The sequence below is a fragment of the Protopterus annectens genome, chromosome 1.part0 (genome assembly GCF_019279795.1).
Source record: "Protopterus annectens isolate FY-2018-M chromosome 1.part0, PAN1.0, whole genome shotgun sequence".
In the NCBI taxonomy this organism is placed as follows: domain Eukaryota; kingdom Metazoa; phylum Chordata; order Ceratodontiformes; family Protopteridae; genus Protopterus; species Protopterus annectens.
This window is the reverse complement of record NC_056725.1, coordinates 14,898,185-14,923,961: the sequence shown is the minus strand read 5'-3', so window position 1 is coordinate 14,923,961 and position 25,777 is coordinate 14,898,185. Positions and strand designations below refer to the sequence as shown.

Genomic DNA, 25,777 nt, shown 5'->3' with positions numbered 1-25,777 from the left:
AGCTCGAGAGTTGGTTCCACCGGCTCGAGGCTCCCCTTATATCCCACAATGCTAGGCGGTATTACCTCAGATCTCGTTTGTAAGCTAGGCCCAGCCAAAAAGTAACTCCAGAACCACTGGAAAAAGGGGAAAAACCCACCTCTATAAAAAGGAAGGGAAGAATGTGACCTGAAACCTGATGAAAGGCATATATGCAAGTATAGCATTATACCTATATACAATAGAGGTGGCAGAAAAAGAGGTCACAATCAAACTCCTCTAGGTCTGTCCAGGCTAGGGGGAAGGAGGGTGGGGCCTTAAGAAAGAAGGCGAAGAAGACAACTAACATGGAACGTTATGGTAAGAACATAACTTCTATATGTTAAGTTGTCCATCTCGCCTTCATTCTTGCTGGATGGGACCGCGTCCCTAGCACCTTGTCCCGGATGGCCTATCGGAACAGACTCTTGAGAACAGTGGAACCAAAATTAGCTCTATGTCTAGAAGCTAAATCCAACTTATAATGAGAAATTAAAGTGTGAGGAGTAGCCCAAGTAGCCGCTGCACAAATGGTGTCAATAGGCAGCCTGTCTTGGAAGGCTATAGAAGTAGCCAAAGCTCTGGTGGAGTGGGCCTTAGGCTTGTTAGGCAGCTTTTGATGTCTAATCAGAGATGTTAGCCATCTGGAGAGTGATACCTTCGAAACTGAAAGTCCCTTTCTGCCTTCTGCATAAGAGACAAACAACTGGTCAGTTTTCCTGATCTGTTTGGTTCTATCCAAATAATACCTTAACTGACGATGAACATCTAGCCAATGCAATTTTTGTTCAGACCTGTTAGAATAGTTAGGAAAAAACACAGGGAGGTCAATGCTTTGATTTAGGTTAGACGCAGAGGCTACTTTAGGTAAAAAGGATGGATTGGTTCGTAAGGACACCCTGTCTTTATGAAACAATAGATATGGTGGTCGACTGCTGAGTGCATGAAGTTCTGAGACCCTTCTAGCTGAAGTAATGGCTACCAGAAAGAGAGTCTTCCAGGATAGCAATTTCAATGAACAGGAAGCTGCAGGTTCGAAGGGGGGAAGAATCAAAGATGTGAGAACTAAATTAAGGTCCCAAGAAGGAGGAGGATTTCTTATAGGAGGTCTGTGAAGAAAAACTCCCTTCAAATAAGCTTTGCAAAGCTTGTGAGACATGATGGCAGAATCTGAAATGCCCACATGAAAGTTAGAAATAGCTGCCAATTGAACTTTAAGAGTAGAAGGAGATGAACCTGCATGGAAGAGTTCAGCTAGAAATTCAAGGACTATTTGGATGGAAGCAGTGAAAGGATCTATGTCCCTTCCTTGAGCCCAATAGGCGAAACGTTTCCACTTACTAAGATAAATCTTCCTAGTGGAAGATTTATGGGAAGCTATCAAAATATCTCGAACAGAGTGAGATATTTGAGGAAGCCTGGCTAAGGTTGGAATTGGAGGAACCAAGCAGTGAGGTTCAGAGAAGGGAGGGAGCGATGTAACTGACCCGATTGATGGATCAAAAGATCTGGAACTAGGTCCAGATGCCAAGGTTGCTCCAACAGAAATTGATGTAGAAAGGGGAACCAAACCTGTCGAGGCCAGTAAGGAGCAATGAGGATCAATGAGGCCTTCTGAGCGACAGCTTTCTGCATCACTTGAGAGATTAGTGGGAAGGGAGGAAATGCATACAGAAGTCCCCGGGGCCAAACTTGGACTAGAGCGTCTCTGCTGGGCTGGCCTGGTAACAGGAATAGGGTGAAATAATCTCTGCACTTGCTGTTTTGGGGAGTAGCAAAAAGGTCGCAGCAAGGCTGACCCCACTTGAGAAAAATTTTCTCCAGAATAGACTCTTTCAGAGACCACTCGTGAGGCATGAGGATAGCTCTGCTCAACTTGTCCTTGATTAGATTGGACTTCCGGGATGTGCGTTGCTATCAGAAAACGCTGAGAAGAAATCGCCCATTGCCACAGTCTGAGTGCTTCTCGACATAGGGGATAGGACCTGGTTCCGCCTTGTTTGTTGATATACCACACTACAGACATATTGTCCATCTGGATTGCTATCGTTCCCAAGGGAAGAGAGTCTTGAAGGGCTTGCAACGCTAAAAGCACTGCTCTCATCTCTAGAACATTTATATGCAAGTGGCATTCGTCTGGTTGCCATATGCCCTGGACTGTTCTGCCCTGATAATGCCCCCCCACCCGATCAGGGAGGCGTCCGTTGTCAGAGTAGCAACCGGAGGGGAAGGAACAAAAGGTCTTCCCAGGGAGAGCTGAAAGGAAGACATCCACCAAAGAAGATGATTCTTGCATGCTTGCGTAATCATAATGGTGTGGGACATCGGAAGTTGTTGGTATGACCATTGTGTGAAGAGCATCCATTGAAGGATTCTCATGTGGAATCTGGCTAATAAAAGTAGAGGGATAGCAGCCGCCATGATCCCCAGTACTTTCAGAACTAATCTGGCTTTGACTCTGTTGCTGTGGAAGAGAAGGGAGACCAGTTTGCGTATGTCTGCTATTCTTTGGTCTGTTAGTCTCGCAGACATGTTGACTTCAGTGTCTAGATTTGCGCCTATGAAGGTAATAGCACGACAAGGCAACAAAACAGACTTTTCGCAATTTATTGATATGCCTAACTTTTGACAAATGCGAAAGGTGTAGTCTCTGGCCATCAGAAGAAGATGCTTGGTAGGAGCTGTGAGGAGCCAGTCGTCCAAATATGGCAACACCTGGAATCCTTGACGTCTCAGGTGAGAAGCTACCACTGCCATGCATTTGGTAAACACCCAGGGGGCAGTGGTGAGACCAAAGGGCAGGGCTCTGAATTGAAAGTGACTGGTTCCCAGCCAAAAGCGGAGAAATCTCCTGGAGCGTCTGTTCATTTTTATATGATAGTACGCATCCTGGAGGTCTATAGAGCACATCCGGTTGTCCTTTCCCAAAAGGGGTAGGATGGATTGTAGCGTGACCATCCGAAATCTTGTTTTCTTGACCGACTTGTTCAAGATACTGAGATCCAAAATGGGTCTCCAGTCCCCTGTTTTCTTTGGAACCAAAAAGAATTTGGAGTAGATTCTGGATCCTTGCTGGTCTGCTGGCACTGGCTGAATGGCTCTTTTTGCAAGCAACTTTGAAATTTCCAACGCTGCTTGATCCCTTTGAGCGGGTGGAACATCTGGAAGGGATTTTTTTGATTGATTTGGAATATGAAAGAACGGAATGGAATAGCCTTCGGAAATGATGGACTGTACCCACTTGTCTTGAGTTAGGGATTGCCAGGCTTCTGGGTACAGTGCCAATCTGCCCGGGACTGCCGCCGAAGGTGGCCAGCCGGGCAACACCTCAGGGATGCTGGAAGGGCTTATCGGAAAAGGTTTCTCGATTGCCCTGGTTCTGCGGACCCCCTGCCTCTAGGGCGGCGTCTACCATTATTGTTCCCCTCTGCCTCTGGAGGGGAACCGACTCTGTCGTCAGGCAAAGTCCCTTGAGATTGTTTGGAACCACATTTTCCCACCTTTCTGGCCTTTGGGGTAAGGCCTAGGAGGAGTAGAAAACGGACTCGACGGCAGAAAGAGTTTTGCCATCTGTCTCGCACCTCGTCAAGGTTTCTTTCACTTGAGGACCAAAGAGAGATGATCCATCAAACGGGGAATTAGTGAAAGACGTTTTAAAGGGGTCCGCAAAATTGCATAGCCGCATCCAGGCATGCCGGCGTAAGGCAACACCTGTCCCTGCGGCTCTGCTCGCTCCATCAGCCGCATATGAAAGGAGGCGCATGGAGGAGTTAGCTATAGAATTTAGGGTAGCCAGCTGAGCATTCATCTTGTCCTGAAAACCCGCAGCTGTAGGATCCTTCAACATGTCACTCGCTTCCTTGATCAAATCTCGTTGAAGACGAGTGAAATGGCATAGGTAGTTCAGTGAACGCATAGCAAAGGTTGCTGACGAAAACATCTGCTTCCCGTACCTGTCCATAGACCTAGATTCCTTGTTAGGAGGATGGACAGGCACCGAAGGATCGGCTAGTTCCTTCTTAGTGGCAGCAGCTACCACCATAGCATCCACAGAAACTCCCTTGGTCAAAAATTGTTTATCTGTTGGAGCTGAGATAAACTTTGAAGGTCTCCTGGGGGTGGGGTCCACTGAGTCAGGAGCCGTCCAAGCCTTTTTTGCTACCACCTGCATGAGGGGGTCAAAGGGGGGGGACACCCAGGAGGTGGAAGGGCGAGAGCCAAACGCCTCAAGATACACAGATTCATCCTCCGAAGGGTTAAGGGCTGGCCAATTTCCCCTCTGTTTCAGGATTTCTAGAATGTCTGCAAATGAGACATCTTCAGAAGGGGAACGGGGGGAACCCTCGGAATCCTCTAAATCTGTGTCAGAGGTGACAGACTCAGGTGAGTCTATGTGCTTCCTCTTACACTTTCTCTTCCTAGAGGTCTCCCCTGCCAATTCAGGAGAGGCCTAGGAAGAGGATGAGATCCCCACAGGGGATTCTTGAGGAGCTGGCTCTCGGTCTGGGATGAGGGAGTGAGTAGACATAACCTGAGGCACCGAAGAGGGAGGGGCGGACGGAGCCGACTGTGGAGTTGAACAAGGTTCCAACACACTCCGCATGACCTCGAACGCACCCCTGTCAGGCAGAGCCAGAGGTCCCCGCTCCGAAAAGCTGAGAACCCCCCTCGGCACCGACAGTGATGGCTCCGAGGCCGATGTCGGAGCCGAACTCACCAGCGCCGAGGCACCGAGAGGGAGAGCGGGGTCGGACAAGGGTCCGATGCCACTCACACCCTCGGAGCTGACGAGGGAAGTCCGGCGCCGAGATTCTTCCAAGGAAGAAATCGGAGCCGACGACGGAGCCGAAGACAATTGTATCGGCTCCGACGCTACCACAGTCTCGGTTCCGAAACGCCCCGGCTCCGAGCTCAAGGGAGTCGGAGGAGGAACATTTTGAGGGACAGGGTCAAGCATCGACTGATGAGTCAGGCTCTGAAGCATTTGGGCCAGTGCCTCGGACTTAAGAAGTCGACTCACTACCCTCTGAAGGTCATGATCCGAAAGCCTCGATGACCTAGAGGAGTGAGATCTATGGCTCCGTTCAGACAGCAAGGGAGATGCTGGAGCCGAATGAACGGAGCCAAGGGACGGTGACCTAGACCTCTTTCTAGATGTCTGCTCCGATGGTCTGATCGGAGCCGACACAGGAATTTCCAATGCCTCGGCTCCAGCGCGCGGCGGGGAAACCAGAGAAGCTGCAGTCTGAGACTCATCGGCTCCAGCCGAGCCGATGTAGCAGGAGGTTTGAAGCCTTAGGCCTCGACTCAGAAGCTGGAGTCGAGGACCTAGAAGCCTTAGAGGGTTTGCCAAGTAGCAGTAAGGGAACCCTCAGGCTTAAGCAAACCTCTTAAAATGAGTTTATTTTTTCTTTCCTGCAGGACTCTAGGGCTGAAGCCATGGCATACAGCACAAGAGTCCTGCAGGTGTAAAGGTCCCAGGCAGTACACACAAGAAGTGTGACCGTCTGTCAGAGACATTTTCTGACAGCACGAGTCACACTTCTTGAAGCCTGAGACCTTCGAGTCCTTAGACATTGTCAAGGAAAGTGTAACCACACACACACAAACACACTGATTACACTTTACACAAGTTTAACTAGAAAAAATTACACTTTACACAAGTTTTTCTAGATCCCTAACAAAATACACATACACTCCACTAAGGGGATGGAAGGGCCCGAAGGCCTGTGGGAAGAACTTATAAGTTCTTTGTGGAAAAAAAGGTGGATAAACAGAAGGAAAAGGGTCTAAATCCACTAATTTAAGGGAAATAACTATAATAGGTTAAATTAAAGGGGTTTAAATAGACTATAGATTACTCTATAATAACTGACCTGAAGCCGGTAGAAACCAAACACCTCGATCGCTGTAGCGGCAAACGAGATCTGAGGTAATACCGCCTAGCATTGTGGGATATAAGGGGAGCCTCGAGCCGGTGGAACCAACTCTCGAGCTTTTAGAGTGGCCGAGTCGGAGCCGAGGTCGGCTCCGAACCCATCCAGCAAGAATGAAGGCGAGATGGACAACTTAACATGTACAGTTATGGCAGGTTCTTACAAAACAGTAAATGACTGACAGATGACTGTTGCAATATTACCAACTGTTGGGATACCCTGTCAAAGAGAGTAGTACACCTATTCAGCATACCAAAGCCTGGGCGCATTCCCCTCAATGTATGTCCAGCATATGACCTAAGCATGGGAAAGACACAAAAGGGACATATGGAAGCAAATTACGTCAGGACTTGCTTGCTTCAGACAAAAGGAACTGAAGCAGAAGTAGAAATAACTATATACAAAATATGTACATGTCAAGAAAGAGAGGGGAAAATAGGGACACATGTCCATCTCAGCCAAGAAGAAACAACAGAGAGGAAACGGGGGAAGAAGGGTGTGATACAGTACTGCAAAACAGATCAGTTGTCCATCTACTGTTATGGTAAGTTCTCACACAACTGTACTATGTCCTTCCTTGGATCACTGTTGTAGTACTACTGATTGTTGAGAAGACTACCTAAGAGAAAAGGGAGTTAGACTGAGGCTGAGCTGGGATCTAGGATACCTTGAATGACTGAACTAACGAGACCAGTCTCAGCCCTTGGAAAGACATCAGTCTTACAATGTTTAATGAAAGTGTGAATGGAAGTTCATGTAGCTGCTTCTAGAATAGTTAGAATCCCAATCTCCTGAAAAAAGTCTGAGAGGAAGCAAGAGCTCCATGGAATAGGTTTTAACTAGTCCAAGGATCTGTTTTTCGTAGGAGTAGTAACAAAATGATATAGAAACAGAAAACCAATTAAAACTTGTTTGCTTAGAAACCACAAGACCAACACTCTTGTTTTGAAAGAAAGTTGATCAGATTTGCTAATATATCTTTGATTTGGTCACGGTAAATTCAGAGTTGCCTATGGACATCCAAAAAGTTAAGCATTCTCTCTCATTTGTACTGTGGAAATGGGGAGAAAAGGTTGGAATGTTGATTCAAGCATAGTTCACTGACCACCTTTTGGACCAGACAGCACTGGTTCTCTTTTGCCTAGGCATAAAGGAAGGGTTATAGCTCAAAGGGTCACCTGTCGCCATGAAAAATGAGAGTGTGGAGAGGCCATGAGTGCTTACAGCTCTGATACGCTCTAGGCTGAAGTCAATGCCACAAGCAAACTAGTCTTCCAAATACAGAATTTAAGAGATTAAGCAGAAGCAGATTCATAAAGGAGTGAGTGAAATTTTCCAAGACATTGTTCAGGTCCCAAGGAAGAAGAAACCTCTTCATGAAGGCCTGGTATGTAGGACACTTTTCAAAAACTGGATGATCTCAAAACATGTAGGGTAGTGATAAATATAGGGGCAGGCAAGGATGGCTGACAAATGTGCTTTGATAGCAGAAAATACCAGACCAGAATCGAGCAGCTGTCACAAGAGAGAATATAAGGAATGCCCAGTTGAAAAAGGTCCCGTTTCTTCTTACTGCACCAAACAGAAAATCTTTTCCACTCGGAAACATCAGATTTTCAACCCTTCTATAAAACTCGCAGCATGTATACTGAAAAAGATGACTGTGTGGAATCAAAACCCTATCATCCAAATGGCTAAGCTTAAGGTCTCAAGATTTTTTTTTAAATAAGACAGCACTTGAACTGTGAACAGGTCCATCCTGTGAGATAACCTGGGATGACTGCCCCTGGCTAGCCGAAAGAAAAACAGTGCTGTCTGGGACAAAAGGGAATCAACAAGATTTTGGACTTGTCCTTCTTGATTTGAGAAGGACTTCAGAAATAAGGGGGGAGGGGAGGAAAGGCATAAAGGAATTTCCCCTTACATGGGAAGGGCACGGCATCCTTCTTCCATATTTCTTGGCATGGTACTGTGAAACTGTAAAATCTGAGTTGCCTATTCTGACTGCAGGAAAGGATAGCTATCTGTGGAGCACCCCAATGATGGACAATGCCCAGTAAGACCTCTGTGTTTAACATCCATTCATGAAGGTCTGCTACTCTCCAAAAAGGAGGTCCCTTGGTGTAGTGTGCAACAGGACTAAGCAGATGAGTTTTGTAAATAAGTAATTTTTTGATTAAACCTCTTGTAACTGTAGCTTGGTGAACTATCTCATTCTTCCATTTGTATTGTGGTTTACCACTTAACATCAGCATCGACATTAAGACCCTAACACGTCTGAAGGAAAGAAAGCGGTCACTGTCAAAGTACTGAACCTACATCCTGTGAAAATCAGATCCTGGGACAATGTCAAGAGAGATTTTTTTGAAGTTTACATTGAACCCTGGACAGCATAAGAGGTCCACTGTGAAATACAAATGCTTGAGAAGATCCTTTCATGGAGCCTAAATCAAAATGTTGTCCAGATAAGGAAAGATATGAATCCCTTAAAGTCTGCAACAGACAATAAAAACAGCCAGACACTTAATGAATATCCTTCGGAAAAGTACACAGGGTAAAAGAGAAAACAAGGTAAAACAGTAATGTGCAAAATCTTTAGACTTTCATCCTGTCTGACTGAGTAGGAATATGCAGATAGGCATCTTTTATACCCAAAGTAACCAGAAAAGCCTGAGGAAGATTGGTAGAAACAAGGAGGGATGGAAGGGACAGCATTTTAAAACTAGGAACCTTTAGAAAGCTGTAAAGAAAGGACAGATCCAAGATGGGTATCCAATTTTTCTCCTTTATGGGGACCAGAAATGGTCTTGAATAAAACTTTCTTTTCAGCTGGTGGGACAGAGACAAATTTTGTCTCTTCCCCTGAGAGATTTGCCACAGCAGGACTGGAAGAATTAAGGGGACCTGGATTCTTGGAACGTGAGGGATTTCTGAACTAACTGAAGGAAGAATTAAAAAAAAAAAGCATCCTGCTATCTTTTTGAGTGATGGAGAGGACCCATTTGTCTATTATTTATTCTCATTCAGGTAGCAATCAGAACAGTATCCTGGAAAGAGGGACTGGGGAGTTGGGAAAGGAGGGTAGTCATAAGAAGGCTGACTTGTCAGAAAGGTGGGGTTTAGATCCTCTGAATTTCTGTTCAGATTCATCTGGGAAGAAAATTTTTTTAAGAGGACATCTTCCCTTTTGGGTAGTTTTCTTCTCTTTTTTAAAAAAGGGGCCAGTCTTGGGTAGGATAGCACCTCTGAAACACTAAGAGAAAAAAGGATTTACAAATCCTGAATAATCTTGCCTCTCTCCTTTGTAAGCTTTTAAAAAGATTAGCAGAAACAGATCCAAAGAAAGTGCTCTTTGTGGAGAAGACAGTCAAAGAGTTTGGACTGAACATTCTCTGGTAAAGACTGCAGCCTAAGCCAAGAGAATTTTCTTTCTGCAGAACCAGTAACAGCTGAATCATAACTGCACTTAAAGAGCACCTAGTGACTTGAGAAGCAGAATTCAGAAGAGAAAGGACAACAGTTATGTACTTACCAAAATTTGGCATCTGTGTTATCCTATTTCACTATTCATTGCAACTGGGTGTTGGATCTGATGTAGGATCCGATCCAGCACTTCACAGACTTAGATTCATGGCTCATGCTCCTCCCTTTCCCATAAACCCTTTCTACAGTCTACTTCTCAGATCGAATTTTCTACTGGAATGCTAAAGAATGCCCAAAAACATAACTAGATAGCTACCCTTACATAAAACTGCCAGGCATACACCAAGGGACAGAAGTTTAACAGCCCAAAACGTCAGCCTCTCCAGAACCTCCAGAAACATGAAGGCTGGCAGGAAGTGAAGAACAATGAAATAGGAGAACACAGATACCAAGTTATGGTAAGTACATAACTACTGATCTGATGATATCCATTTAATTATTCATCACGACTGAGTCAGAATCCTCAGCTACAACTGAATCCTGGGCGGCCCTAAGGAAGGATGTGCCTGAGCACCATGGAAAGTACAGTTGTGTACACTTACCATAAATGTAGATGTTCGAGTGTATTCACTGTTGCAGTCATTACATTTGGGTAATCTGCTGGCAGGTTGCCCTCAGTCGGCCTGATTAACGAAGTCTTGGGTCCTGCGTCGGTTGCTGTCCCTTCTTCCATGACATCAGGTCGTCAGGGGTATAAAACATGCAGCCAACGCCATTTTCATCAGTTTTTCTTGCCCCAGATGTCAGGTGCCCCCCAAATGGGGAGCAAAATATATATATATATATATATATATATATATATATATATATATATATATATATATATATATATATATGTATATGCATGCAATTTAGAACACAAAAAATATACCTCCTAACAAAAGCAAATACACCAAAAAGGCTTTTGAGCATAGTAAAAGAAAGAATAGGTATAGTAAGAGAAAAACAGGGGGCTGGCGGGTGGGTAACCAGGACTGCAACAGTGATTACACTCGAACATCTACATTTATGGTAAGTGTACACAACTGTACTATGTTCTTCGTGTTTCACTGTTGCAGTCATTACATTTGGGTAGAATCCCAAAGCTATGGTTGGGAGGATGGAATTATACAGCATTAGGAGCAGCTATAAGGCCCTGCAGGACAGCAGTGGCAAAGCCTGCTCTGGATTTAGAGAAGAGAGGTAAATGGTAATGCTTGGAGAAAGTATGAACTGAGCTCCAGGGTAGCAGTGTCTAGAATGTCTCTGGTAGGTACCCCTCTGATAAAGGCTGCAGAAGTAGATGCAGCCCTGGTGGAATGGGATCTGATCCCCTTGGGGACAGGTTTACCATGGTGCATGTAGCAGAAATGAATACAATAGCTTATCCATTTTGAAATAGTCTGCTTTGAAATGGCCTTTCCCTCTGCCCCTGCAGCAAATGCCACCAGTAATTGGTCAGATTTTCTTAAGAGATTTGGTCCTGGTTAAGTAGAATCTTAGTTGTCTGTGTACATCCAATGACTGCAGAATCCGCTCACCCTTGTTCTGTGGATTTGGGAAAGAAGTTGGCAGATGAATGGTCTGATTACGAGCCACACTAAATACCACTTCAGGCATAAAGGATGGACTGGTCCTGAGAGCCACCCTGTCCGGGTAAAAGATAAAAGACTCCACTGCCATGAGGGCCTGTAGTTTTGAAATCCTTCTAGCTGAAGTGACTGCTAAAAGAAAAGCCATCTTCCAAGAGAGAAATATTATGTCTGCAGTAGCAGCTGGTTCAAAAGGAGGTAGGGTGAGTTTTTCCAACGTAAAATTGAGGTCTCATGCAGGAGTTGGTGCCCTCCTGGGAGGTCTTAAATTTTTGGCCCCTCTGAGGTACAGCTTTATCTGGGGGATGAGAAAAGAGGGGAGGCTCTGTGTTGCAATGAGCTGAAATGGCAGGGGCATGGATTTTTATGGAAGAAAAAGATAGGCCCTTGTGAAGCATCTCAGTTAAATATTGCAGAATGTGAGGAATATTGGGCATTGCTGTGTTTATTCCTTGTGCTTGGTTCCAGGCACAGAATCTTTTCCATTTATCAGCATAAGATTTTCTAGTACTAGGCCTTCTAGCCTCCAAAATGACCTCCATCACAGGTTCGCTGAGAGATCTAACTGGTGAAATTAGTTGATTAGCCATGCTGCAAGATTCAGAGTTTGGAGCTGAGTGTGCAGAATTTGATAGTTCTGCTGAGACAGTAGATAAGGTGTCTGAGACAGGTACCACGGAGGAAGGTGTGACATACTGCATAGGAGCGGGTACCAGTGTTGGCGAGGCCAGTCTGGAGCAATTAGAATCATTTTTGTTTTTTCCTATCTGACTTTTAGTAAGACCTTGGAGAGCAGAGGCAAAGGAGGAAACGCATAGACTGATAGGTTTTTCCAGCTGAAGGATAGAGCATCCACTTTCCAAGCTTTTTTTGTGATGAATTCATGTGCAAAATTTGTCCAACTGATAGTTTTGGGGTGAGGCAAAAAGATCTATGTCTGGGCTCCCCCATTTGCATGTCAACATGCTGAAGATTTGTGGATCCAGTTTCCATTTGTGTGGGTCCATAAGACTTCTGCTTAGCTCGTCTGCCAGAGTATTTTGCTTTCCTGGCAGGAATTGAGCTTGTAGATGTATTTGGTAAGTCAAGGCTGTGTTCCACAAAGCCATGGCTAGTCTGCAAAGGGGGTAGGAATGGGTACCCCCATGCTTGTTCATGTACCACATGACAGTGGTGTTGTCTGTCTTTATCAGTAGTTGTCCTGGATGACGATAGTCCTTGAAGCGGTCAGAGCATTCTGTACAGCTAGCATCTCTTTCTGGTTGATATGTAGGTGCATTTGATATGGGCTTCATTGGCCCTGAATGCATCCCCCTGCCAGATGCCCCCCCCCCCCCAAGCATAATCTGATGCTTCTGTAGTCAGGGTTTGGGTGGAATGAATGACAGTCCCTTGTTTTGGTGACAGGCCTCTGCCCACCATAGGAACTCTTGCTGCAGGCAAGGAATGATAGGAATCATTGTTTCCAGGCTGTGACAATGTTGACTCCATAAGCTTTTTAGGTACCATTGAAATTTACTCATATGCAGTCTTGCATATGGAATTATTAGAATGCAGGAAGCCATGCACCCCAAGGCCTGCAGAACTTGTCTTGCAGATAGCTGGGTTTTTGTGACCACTTGTTTGAATTAAGTCATCAATTGAATTAGTTTTTCTGGTGTGAGGTAAGTCATCTGGGCAGTTGTATTCAAGCTTGCACCCAGGAATGTAATTATTTGAGAGGGTACCAGTTGTAACTTATTTTTGTTTATGGTGTACCCTAGACAATTTAGAAGTCTTTTTACTAACGCCAGATGCTTTAAAAGTGTGTCCTTGTTTTCTGCCTGAATTAGACAATCGTCCAGGTAAGGATACATTTTTATGTTTCTTTGTCTGCAAAATGCAATTACTGGTGCCAGGCACTTTGTAAAGACCCTGGGTGCAGTAGATAAGTCAAAGGGCAGTGCAGAGAACTGGTAAGGCAAACAGCCTGCTCTGAAGCGGAGGTATCTTCTGCAAGATTCCCTGACTGGGATATGCAGGTAAGCCTCTTTTTAAGTCTAGAGTTACCAACCAGACATCCTTGCCTAGCATAGGCATAAACTGTTATAGAGTCAGCATCTTGAATTTTGGAATGTCCAGGAATGTATTTAGAACGGATACGTCCAGAATTGGACGCCATGATTTGTTTTTTTCTGGGTACCAGGAAAAGTCTTTCCTTTTTTGGTACTGGTTGAATAGCCCCCATATTCATGGGGGACATAACATGTTTCTGGGCCTCTGCCCACTGATTTGGCAGCAGATCTGCCCATCCATTTGGGATTGGCAACGTGTGGAAATGAATTCTGTATCCCTGGGATACTATATTTAAAACCCACTTGCCAATTTCGTGCATGAAGTGCCAGTTTTCCCCCCAAAGGGTCTACCAAAAGACAAGTGCTTGGTGATTGCAGAGGAAAGTCATTGAGAATGTTGACCGTTGGAAGGTGCCTTGTTACTTCCAGATTTGGAGGTGGAGGCACCCCATTGTTTTGTTCTATAAGTTCTTTGTGATTGAAACCTGGAGCCTTTAGAGTGTCTGTGTTTGACCTGAGCGGCTCTGGTGGGTATTGGAAAGGAACAATTCTTAGTAGGCCAGTGCCTACTATACCTGGGTGGCTGCACTTGCAGAAAATCTTTTACAGTTTGCATAGATTTACCTTTATCTTCCATCTTTTTCAAAACTTCTTCCGCCTTATTACCAAATAGACTGTCCTGTTGTAAAGGAACATCCAACAATTTTGCTTTAACATGATCAGGCAGATTTTGTTCCTTGAGCCAAGCATGCCTTCTTATCACAGATCCAGTTACGGCGGCCCTGCAAGAGGCCTCCAAGGAATCAAAACCACATTGCAAAGTATGCTTTCCAACTTGTTCAGCTGAATGCAATAAATCCTGCAACTCTATTTCCACACAGTCAGAAATCAACATAATTTTCTGTTTAAGTAAGCCCATGACATGCTGCTGATATTTAAGCATATGAAATTGACAGTTTAAAGCCCTGATTGCCAAGGTTGCAGACGTGTAAACCTTCTTACCCCATCTATCCAGCTCCCTGGAGTCTCTATCAGAAGGGGTAGGATTTTTAGCAGTAGAAGCCTTAACGCCCTTGGGACCCTGAGAAATGGTTTCAGGGTCAGCAGTAAGGTTTTTACAAAGGAATTTGTGGGAGTCAGGAACCCTGTAATATCGGTCTGGCTTACTATGAGCTGGAGGCAGGGAATAAGGAGCCACGCTGGATTCTGAGAAAACATCATCAACAATGTCTAGAACAGGAGGCATACCCAAAGGCCTATGCTGAGGAAGAAGAAGGAAATCCCTAAGCCTCTTTTTAGATTCTGAGAAATCCTGACTCTCCCAGTGAAAGTTTTCCCTTAAGGTATGCAAAGTTTCTCCAAAAGAAAAATCCTCGGGAGGAGAAGTAGAAGGGATGGAATCTTCTGCATCAGAGTCCTCATAAGGTGGAATAGATAATTCCTGATCAGAAGAGGAATCAGAAGAAAGAGAAACCTAATCTGATGACTCATAGTCACAGTGCCTTGCCTAGGCCTCTTGGCAGGAGGGGGATGGGAAACCCTGATCAAGGTAATTAAATCCTCAGCCATTTTGACCATTTGTTTTTTAGGCATAGGGGCCTGTGCACGTGGCCCAAGCATCAGTTTTTTAGACATAGAAGTTGATTTTGGCCTAGGTTTTGAAGATGGCGTCGGTTTAATATACAAATCTTTAGGCCTGAAAACACCCTCAGAAGCCGGTACCTGTTCAGCGGCTCCGGACCCATCTAAGGTAGAGACATCCGTGGGTTCAATACTTAAAGTGTCTTGCGGCATTACCGGACTCAGAATGGGTCTCAGTAGAGGCCTACGAATCAAAAGTAGCGGGTATCAGGGGCTGCGAAAGTGCCTCAATGAGTACCAGTGAACTGGCGACTGGCTTAGGAGAAGCTTCGTCGTCGGTTTTGGACCTTGACAGTCTATGTCTTTTTCTTTGTGTTTTTTGTGTATTCAGGTAGTCGGATTGCTAACCAACGACATTTCTGGATAGTTAAATCTTGAGCCAGAATATTTTGATGCAAAAATATACCGGCGCTTAATAGTGCGTTGATTAAATTTAGCACAAAACTGACAGCAAGGCACGTTGTGGTCAGGGCCTAGGCAAGGAATACAGTACAAATGAAAATCCTTATGAGGTATTTAACTTTTACTGACATCGATAAGGAGCAAGAAAAAGTTTCCCCAATGGGGTACTTACCTTCAGGTTGAAGACTTCGGTTCTGAAACTCAAAAATGAAAATTTCAGGAGTCAGCCAACCGGCACTTGCGAACTGCTTCTGCTTCAGGCACCGCACGGCAAGAAAGACTGATGAAAATGGCGTCGGCTGCATGTTTTATAGCCCTTAAGACCTGAAGTCATGGAAGAAGGGACAGCAACCAACGCAGGACCCAAGACTTGGTTAATCAGGCCGACTGAGGGCAACCTGCCAGCAGATTACCCAAATGTAATGACTGCAACAGTGAAACAGGAAGAACATCCAAAGGATGCTCTGTTTCTGGAGACCATATCCAGCTTATAATGAGCAACAAAGGTGTGAGGAGGAGTGAACCAAGTGGCCGCAGTGCAAATGGAATGTATAGACATCCTAGCGGAGAAGGCTGATGAGGTAGCAACTGACTTGACAGAATGAGCCTTAGGTGGACAACGCAACTCCAAATTTCTGAGAGTAAACAGTGGAAATGCAATTAGAAATCCATTTAGAGATGGTCACTTTAGACAAGGCTTGCCCATGGCTGTTCAAAGAGAAGGCTATGAACAACTGGTCAGAATTTCTAAACGGTTTAGTCCTGTGCATATAAAATCTCAACTGCCTATGCACATCCAAGGTATGGAGGAGGCATTCACCCCTTATTAGAATGATTAGGAAACAAGACAGGTAACCAAATGTTCTGGCTGATATTACTTTCAGTGGCTACCATGGGCATGAAAGAGGGATTAGTTTGCAAAGCCACCCTCTCCTTATGAAAAATAATATACGGTGGCTTGGAAGCAGAGGCCTGTAATTCAGAAACAGTCTTGGCTGAAGTTATGGCCACAAGAAAAGCAGTCTTCGAAGACAAAAATTTAAGATCACATGAATAAGCTGGCTCAAAGGGACTGAGTGAGTGTCTGCAACATCGAGGCCAGATCCCAAGTCTTTGACAGAAGACCTGAGAAGAAAGATGCCTTTCAAGAAGGCCTAACATAATCTAAAGGAAAAGGCAGGTCCATTATTGAAATGAAAATTAGAAATGCCAATTGCAGTTTTATATTAGAGAAGGTGACCCCTTCTTGAAAAAAGATGATATAAAGAGAATAATATCTGGCACCGGTGCTGAAAAAGGTTCAAGATTTCTTTCCATAACACAAAAGGAAAAATGTTTCCACTTACTACGACAGACCTGAGTAGAGTTTCTGGGAAGGCAATATAATTCTTCTGACAGGAGAACCCACCCTGGACTGTGTTACTATCAAGGGAAGTGGAGAAACCATGTGGTTAGACAAAGGGATCAAAGGTTGGGCAGTTGCTCTGACGGGTGAGAGATGAGATCCAGAACAGGATCCAATATCCAAGGTGGCTACTTCAGATGAGATTGCAGGAAGGGGAACCACACTTGACGAGGTCAGAAGGGGGCAATGAGAATCATGGAACTCTTCAGTCTGTGGGCTTTCTGAAGCACTATGGGGATCAAGAGAAGAGGTGGGCACACGTAGAGAAGACCTGGAGGCCAACCATAGACAAAAGCATCCCTCGGGGACTGCCCCTTCAGGGAGATCAGGGCAAAGTACCTGCTGCATTTGTTGCTCATTGAGAATGCAAAAAGGTCACAGCAAGGTTGGCCCCATCGATCGAACATCTGAGATGCCACAGACAGACACCACTTGTGTGGGGTCAAGATAGACCTGCTGAGACTGTGTGCCAAAATGTTGGACTCCCGGGTATGTGCACTGCAAGAAGAAAGCAAATGGAAGAGATAGTCTATTCCCACACTCTCATGGCCTCTATTCACAATGGGTAAAATGTGTTCCCCCTTACTTGTTCACGTACCAGACTACTGACGTGCTGTATGAATAGCCACCATTCTCAGTGGAAGGCAATCCTGAAAGGCTTGCAACGTGAGGACGACTGCCCTCATCTCTAGAACGTTTATGTGCAATTTGGTCTCCATGGGGGACCAAATGCCTTGGACAGTTCTGCCCAGAAAATGACCACCTCCCCGCCCCAGCAGGGAAGCATTTGTGGTCACAGTGGCTGAGGGCAGTGGAAGAAAAAATGGTTTGCCTCACAATAGATCCTCTGACCGAAGCCACCATTGCAGGTGCCGTATGCAAACAGGTGTCAACGAAACTGGCATTTTTCTATGTTTTAAAGAGCTGTTTTATGTACTGTTATTTTCCAGCTGTGTTTCTGCTCAGGTACATTGAAGACATACAGTTTAGAAATTTGCATAGACATCAGATGACACAGAATGGACCACTGAATGCCAGCATCCAGTGAAGCACTTGCATAGGATATCTTGACAGTGATATGAGAAGAATGGCCGCCGACATGAGGATGAAGTGTGCCTGCGGCAATGGAACCTCCAGGATGGCAATGACCTGCTTGCTGCCTGATCAAGTCCACTCTGTGAGGGAGTAATGCTGCAATCTCTTTGACTGTGTTGAGATGGGTCCCTATAAATCCTAGGCTCTGCACAGGAGACAGTTTTGACTTCACCATGTTGACTGTAATGCCTAGCATTTCAAATGTCAAGCATTTGGTAAACACCCTGGGGGGTGTGGTGAGTCCAAATGGTACAGCTCTGAACTGGAAATGACTGGCTCCAATCCGGAAGTGGAGATGCCTCCTGGATCGCTTGTCAATCTTGATATAGTAGGCATCCTGGAGGTCTATGGAGCACATCCAATCATCCTTCTGCAACAGTGGCAGGATGGACTGAAGAGTGACCATGTGGAACTTTGACTTCTTGATGAATAGTTCAATTTGCTGAGGTCCAGAATTGGTCGCGGGTCCCCGGTCTTTTCTGGCACCAAAAAGAAGCGAGAATAAGTTTCAGATCCTTTTTGTCCATGCTGGGACCTCCTGGATGACTTTCTAGAAGTGCTAAAACGTCTCTCTGGGCCAGTTCTCTCTGACTGAGTGGCACATTTGGGAGAACTCTCTTGGGATTTGGAGAAGACTGGGAAAAGGGAATGTAATAATCCCTGGATGTGATCTTGAGCACCCACTGATCATTTGTTATAGATGCCCGGGCATTTGGCTGCAACGAAAAATGACCCAGAGTGCCTCCAGGGAAGGACAGTCGGGTAATGCCTCAGGGGCGATGAAATGGCTTCTCAAAGAAGGGTTCCCTAGAGCCCTGATTCTGTGGACCCCTCTGCCTCTAGGGCGGTGTCTGCCATTGAATCCTCTGCGCCTGCCTCTGGAAGAGGAAGCTTCTGAAGCATCTTGGAAGGAACCCTGCGACTTCCGGAATCAGAGTTTCTTACCTCCCCATTCACTGTTGGTCATCACATTTGGGTTATCTGCCTGCAGATAGCCCTCAGTCAGCCTGAATACCAGAGTCTTGGGATTTCTGCGTCAGATGCTGTCGCTTCTTCCATGACGTCAGGATGTCATCAGTATAAAACATGCAGCCGATGCCATTACATCAGTTTTTCTTGCCCCAGATGTCAGAAGCCCCCTAAATACAAAGCAATTACATGATGTGGAACACCCCCAGCAAAAAGCAAATACCAATGGTATAAGGTAAGCCAAACAAAAGGGATAGGTAGAAGTAAAGAGAAGTTAGAGGGCTGTAGGGAGGGTAACCAGGACTGCAACAGTGAATACACTCTAACATCTACATTTATAGTAAGTGTACACAACTGTACTATGTTCTTAGTGTTTCACTGTTGCAGTCATCACATTTGGGTTGATTCCCAAAGCTGAGGATTGGTGGAGGCAGTCAGGAAGCATTAGGGCTGGCAAGGAATCCCTGTATGACTGCTGTAGCAAATCTAGCTCTGGATTTAGAAAAGATAGGTAAGTGGTAATGCTTGGTGAAGGTGTGTACAGATCTCCAGGTTGTAGCTTCAAGGATGTCCCTGCAGGGACTCTCCCCTGAGAAATGCTGTAGAGGTTGACGTAGTCCTAGTGGAATGTGTTCTGATCCCCCTGTGGGGCAGGTTTCCCATGATGTTTGCAACAGAAATGGATGCATTGTGCAATCCATGTAGAAATGGTTTGCCGTCTGCCCCGGTAGCCAAACTGACTAGCAGCTGGTCAGATTTTCAGAAAGGTTTAGTCCTGTCCAGACAGAACCTAAGCTGCCTGTGCACATCCACGGAGTGCAGAATCCTTTCCCCTGTATTCTGAGGACTAGGGAAAAAGGTTGGCAAATGACTGGATAGGTTTAAAGACACACTAGATACCACCTTTGGCATAAATGATGGGTTAGTCCCAAGGGAACCCTGTTCGCACAGAAGATTATGAAGGGTTCCATGGCCATGAGGGCCTGCAATTCAGACATTCTTCTTGCTGAAGTGATGGCTAGGAGTAAAGCTGTTTTCCAGGAGGGGAATTTTAACTCCACTGAAGCAGCAGGTTCAAAGGGTGGAAGTGTGAGATTTTTCCAATACAAAGTTAAGGTCCAGGCTTGAGTGGGAGCTCTCCTGGGGGGGCTTAAATTTCTGGCTCCTCTCAAGAACTGTTTGACCAGAGGATGAGAAGAGCCATGGCTCAAGTATTATAATGAGCTGCGATGGCAGTTGCATGAATCTTAATTGAAGAGAAGGATAGGCCTTTGTGGAACATTTCTGTTAAGTAATCTAGTATATGAGGTAAGCTGGGCACACGTGTCCATTCCTTGAGACTGGCTCCAAGAACAGTATCTTTTCCACTTTTCTGAATAGGATTTTCTAGTAGTAGGCCTTTTTGCCTCCAAGAAGACATTCAGCACTTGTTTACCGAGGGTTCTGGGGATGAACCGGGCTGCTAGATTCAGGGTTTGTAACTGAGAATGCAAAATCTGGCCCTCCTGCCGGGGCAGCAGGGAGGGGGTCTGACGCAGGTGTCAAGGTGGCAGTACTGTCAGACTGCGCAAAGGTGGGTACCAGTGCTGGCGTGGCCAGTATGGTGCAATCAGGATTGTCCTTGGCTTGTCTTGTTTGATCTTTAGTAGAACCTTCGAGCGGAGGGGTAGAGGGGGAAGGGCATAGATTGAGAGGTCTCCCATGTAAAGGACATAGCATCCACTTTCCATGCTTGGCTGTGGGGAGATCTAGTGCAATATTTTCTCAATTGAAAGTTCTGAGGGGAAGCGAAGAGGTCCACCTCTGGTGCACCCCACCTGTGATTCAGCACCTTGAATGATTTGGGTTCCAGTTTCCACTCGTGTGGGTCCATTAGATTTCTGCTTAAGTCATCTGCCAGTGAATTTAGCTTGCCTGGCAGGAATTGAGCTTGTAGGTGCACTTGATTGCTCAAGGTTGTCCCCCCCCACAGCCACGGCTAACCCGCAGAGTGGGTAGGAATGGGTTCCCCGGCTTATGTACCACATAACTGTGGTGTTGTCTGTCTTTATCAATAGTTGGCCTGGAAGAATAAGGCGTTTGAAGGCTGTCAGAGCATTCTGTACAGCTAACATTTCTTTTTGATTGATATGCAAGTGCATTTGCTTTGGGCTCCATTTGCCTTGAATACCTTGTCCTGCCATGTGTGCCCCCCATGCATAGTCTGATGAGTCTGTTGTTAGGGTTTGGATGGCAGGGGGTAGAGTGAAAGGGAGTCCTTTGTTGTGGTAGCAGGCCTCTGCCGACCAAAGAAACTCTGCCCGTAGGGCAAGGAATGATAAGAATCCTTGTTTCCAGGCCCTGAGAAAGTTGACACCAGAGACTTTTTAAGTACCACTGAAGTTTCCTCATATGCAGTTTTGCATATGGAATTAGTAGAATGCAAGAGGCCATGAACCCTGTGGGGCTTCGCAGTATTTTTCTTGCAGACAGCTGGGTTTTGGTGTCCAGTAGATCAAAGCAGTTTGTCAAATACATTTGTTTTTCTGGAATGAGGAATGCCATCTGGGAAGTTGTGTTCAAGCTTGCTCCCAGGAATACAATCTGTTGGCTGGGTACTTGATGTTATTTCTTTTCGTTGGTGTACCCCAGTGAAGTTAGAAGTCTCTTTACAAATGTCAGGTGCTGGAGTAGCAATTCCTGACTGTCCGCCTGAATCACGCAATTGTGCAGGTATGTGTAAATTTGAATTTTTCTCTGCCTGCAATATGCAATGGCTGGAGCTAGGCATTTTGTGAATACCCTGGGTGCAGTAGATAAGCTAAAGGGAAGTGCAGAGAACTGATAATGCATAGAGCCTGCTCTGAAACGTAGGTATTTCCTGCAAGATTCCCTTATGGGGGTGTGCAGATAAGCTTCTTTTAAGTCTAGGGTGACTAGCCAGGAGTCCTTGGCTAGCACAGGAAGCAGCTGTTGGAGAGTAAGCATCTTGAACCTTGGAACCACCAGGAAGGTGTTGAGAAAAGACAGATCCAGGACAGAGCGCCAAGAGTTTTCTTCCTGGGGACCAGAAACAGTCTGGAGTAAAAACCTTGTCCCCTATGCTCTGCTGGGACAGGTCGAATACCCTTGATACTGATAAGAGAAAGTACTTCCTATTGGGCCTCTGCCCACTGGTTTGGGGGGGGGGGGGTTCTGGCCATCCACTTGGGGTTGACAGTGAGTGGAAGTAGAATCTCTATCCCTGGGATACAATGTTCAAGACCCATCTGTCCTGGGTAATATACTCCCAGTTTTTTGCATGTAGGTTAAGTTTTCCTCCTAACGGTGCAAGTACTTGGGCAAAGCTTGGCAGAATTAAGGATACGTCATTGTGAGATTTTACCATTGGATGTTGGCTTACTACTCCCTGTTTTAGAGGTGGAAGCAAGCCATTGCTTAGATCTGTGCATACCCGGAGACTGTAATCGTGGTGGTATGCTGACCCTGGGTTAGGACTCAGAAGGTCTGGGAGGGACTGGAAAGGACCAATTTTTTGAAGGCCAATGCCTACTGAATCTAGGTGGCTGTACCTGTAGGAAATACTTAAAAGAGTTTGCATAGATTTAGCTTTTTCCTCCATCTTTTTGAGGACTTCTGCTTTATTGCCAAATAGGCGTTCTTGATTTAGTGGGGCATCTAGTAATTTTGCTTTGACATAGTCTGGCAAGATATGTTCCTTAAGTCAAGCATGCCTTCTAAGAACAGGCCCAGTGACAGCAGCCCTGCAAGATGCTTCTAAGGCATCAAAACCACATTGCAAAGTGTGTTTTCCAATGTGGTTAGCAGAATGCATTAACTCTTGTAAATCTTTATGCTCTGTACAATTAGGAATCAATATAATTTTCTGTTTAATTAGCTCCATAATATGTTGCTGAGCTGATACTTTAACATATGAAACTAGCAATTTAAAGCCCTGATGGCAAGAGCAGCAGAGGTGTACATCTTCCTACCCCATCTATCTAATGCCCTAGAGTTCCTGTCCGAAGGGGTAGGGCTTTTGGCTACTGTACCCTTAATGCCTTTAGGTCCCTGGGAAATGGTCTCTGGATCCGCAGTAGGATTCTTAAAGAGAAACTTTGTAGTACCTGTCAGGATTCCTGGCCGCTGGAGGCAAGGTATCAGGGGTAAGGCTTGATTCCAAGAAGACATCATCTACAATCTCCAGAACAGGGGGTATAGCTAGAAGCCTGTGCTGAGGCAAGTCTAAAAATTCTCTGAATCGCTTTTTGGACAGTGGGTAATCCTGGCGGAAATGCTCTCAAGGTATGCAAAATTTCACCAAAGGAAAAGTCCTCTGGAGGGGAGGCACAAGGGATGGAATCCTCTGCATCTGAATCCTCATAGGTAGATAAGAGAATGTCCTGGTAATCAGAGGGATCACAGTCATCAGGCTCATGGTCTGTAGAATCAGAAGGAAAATCAATCCTTTGTCTCATAGAGGGGGAAGGCTGGCTTTCCCTAATTAGTTATTAGGTCTTCAGCCATTCTAAGCATTTGCTTCCGTGGCATGGGAGCTTGAGCATGCCCTTTGGTCATCGGTTTTCTAGGCGAAGTGCGAACTCTGGGCCTAAGAAACTTGGTAGTTTTAGTCAAAAATGAAAATGTCGGTTTAATACGATCAGAAGGTTGGAATACACCCTCAGAAGCCGGTGCCTTCCCAGCGACTCCAGACCCATCCAAGGTAGAGACATCCGTAAGATCCACAGTCTAAGAAGCAACTCGCAGCATACTGGACTCCGAAAGGCTCTCAGCAGAGACCTGCGAATCTGTAGAAGCGGGTATCAGGGGCTGCGAAGGTGCCTCACTGAGTATCGGCATATGTGGTCTGTCTCTGTCTTTATCCTTACATTTTTTTCGGAAGATCCGTAGTCAGATGGCTTATCGAAGACATTTTGGAATACGGAGAAAGTACAGTTTTGTACCTACCATAAATGTAGATGTTCGAGTGTATTCACTGCTGCCGTCATTACACTTGGGTTATCCTGCCGTCAGGCGGTCCCAGTAGTCGGCCAGAGTTCCAAAGTCTTGGTCCGGCGTCGGTGTCACTTCTTCCCTGACGTCAGTGCGCCAGGGGTATACAAGATGCAGCCGACGCCATTTTCTTCAGTTTTTCTTGCCCCAGATGTCAGGTGCCCCCAAATAGGTAGGCAATACATATTGCTAATAAAACATACATAAAAAATAAAAACAATACCTTTAGTTACAAGCAAATACACCACATAGGTTGTATAGGGTAGAAAGGTATAGATAAGTCCCAGCTAAGAAAGTGGGGATGGAAGGAGGGTAACCTTGACTGCAGCAGTGAATACACTCGAACATCTACATTTATGGTAGGTACAAAACTGTACTATGTTCATTGTGTTTCACTGCTGCAGTCATTACACTTCGGTTGAATCCCAAAGCTGAGGTTGGGTGGCTGGGTCTATAAATGTTTCGGGGTGGCTATGAGGCCCTGCAGCACTGCAGTGGCAAAGCCAGCTCTGGATTTAGAGTAAAGAGGCAAGTGGTAATGCTTGGTAAAGGTGTGCACTGAGCTCCAAGTTGCAGCTTCCAAAATATCCTTGGTAGGTACTCCTCTAAGGTAGACAGTTGAAGTGGCTGTTGCCCTGGTGGAATGTGGCCTAATGCTGCTAGGTACAGTTTTTCCATGCTGTGTGTAGCAGAAATGGATACAGTGTCCTATCCACTTTGAAATGGTCTGCTTTGAAATAGCCTTTCCCTGTGATCCTGCAGGATATGCTACAAACAATTGCTCAGTTTTCCTAAAAGCTTTTGTTTTGTCCAAGTAGAAGCGCAACTGCCTGTGTATGTCCAATGAGTGCAGAAGTCTCTCCCCCCTATTCTGGGGATTTGGATAAAATGTTGGCAAGTGAATAGTTTGGTTAAGAGCCACACTGGATACCACCTTTGGCATAACTGTAGGGTTTGTTCTTAAAGAAACCCTGTCCTGATGAAAAATGATGAAAGGTTCCACTGCCATTAGTGCCTGTAACTCTGAGACTCTTTGTGCTGAGGTTATTGCCAGAAGCAGAGCAGTTTTCCATGACACAAATTTTAATTCTGCTGAATTGGCTGGCTCAAAAGGAGGTAAAGTTAGTTTTTCCAAGACAAAGTTGAGGTCACAAGTTGGTGTTGGTGCTCTCCGGGGCGGTCTTATGTTTTTAGCCCCTCTGAGGTACTGTTTTAATAATGGATGAGAGAAAATAGGAGGATCCGTGTTGTAATGAGCGGAGATGGCAGAGGCATGGATCTTAATTGATGAAAAGGATAGGCCTTTGTCCAGCATCTCAGTTAAGTAATATCTGAGGAATATTTGGAACAAGAGGGTCAAAGCTTAGAGCCTGGTTCCAGGCGCAGAATCTCTTCCACTTTTCTGAATAGGATTTCCTGGTGCTGGGCCTCCTGGCCTCCAAAATGACATCCATAACAGCTTTAGAGAGAGGTGTTGGCTGCTTGGCTAAGTAATCTGCCATGCAGCCAGGTTAAGGTTTTGAGCTGGCTGTGGAGGATCTCATTGTTTTGTTGAGTCAGAAGATGAGGAATTTGAGGTGAAATCCATGCTGGGCCTTGAGCCAAGTTCTTTAAGATTGGGTACCAGTGCTGGCGTTGCCAGTCTGGGGCAATCAGGATCATTTTTGGCCTTTCTTGTCTGGCTTTTAGGAGTACCTTTGAAAGGAGAGGCAGTGATGGGAAGGCATAAACTTTTAGGGTTTTCCAGCTGAACGAGAGAGCATCCACTTTCCATGCTTGCGTGTGGTAAGTCCTTGTGCAGAATTTCTGTAGTTGGCAGCTCAGAGGGGAGGCAACAAGACCTATGACTGGGCACCCCCATTTTTGTGTTATCATGCTGAATACTTGTGGATTTAATTTCCACTCGTGAGGATTCATGATGTTTCTGCTCAAGTCGTCTGCCAGAGTATTTTTCTTTCCTGGCAGGAATTGTGCTTGCAGATTAACTTGATAGGTCAGTGCTGTGTTCCACAAAGTCATGGCTTGTCTGCAGAGGGGATAGGAATGAGTGCCCCCTTGCTCATTTATGTGCCACATAACTGTGGTGTTGTCCGTCTTTAGTAATAGTTGTCCTGGATGCAGAAGGTCCTTGAAAGCTGTCAGGGCATTTTGTACAGCTAGCATCTCTTTTTGATTGATGTGAAGATGCATTTGGTCTGCGGCCCACTTGCC

At 45.5% G+C, this 25,777-nt stretch overlaps 1 protein-coding gene across 2 annotated transcripts in view; it reads right to left on the bottom strand.

Moving 5' to 3' along the window:
* Positions 1-25,777, bottom strand: part of NAPA (NSF attachment protein alpha) — a 1,517,602-nt gene that overhangs the window by 1,029,893 nt on the left and 461,932 nt on the right. The gene's annotated exons all lie outside the window — the stretch shown is intronic.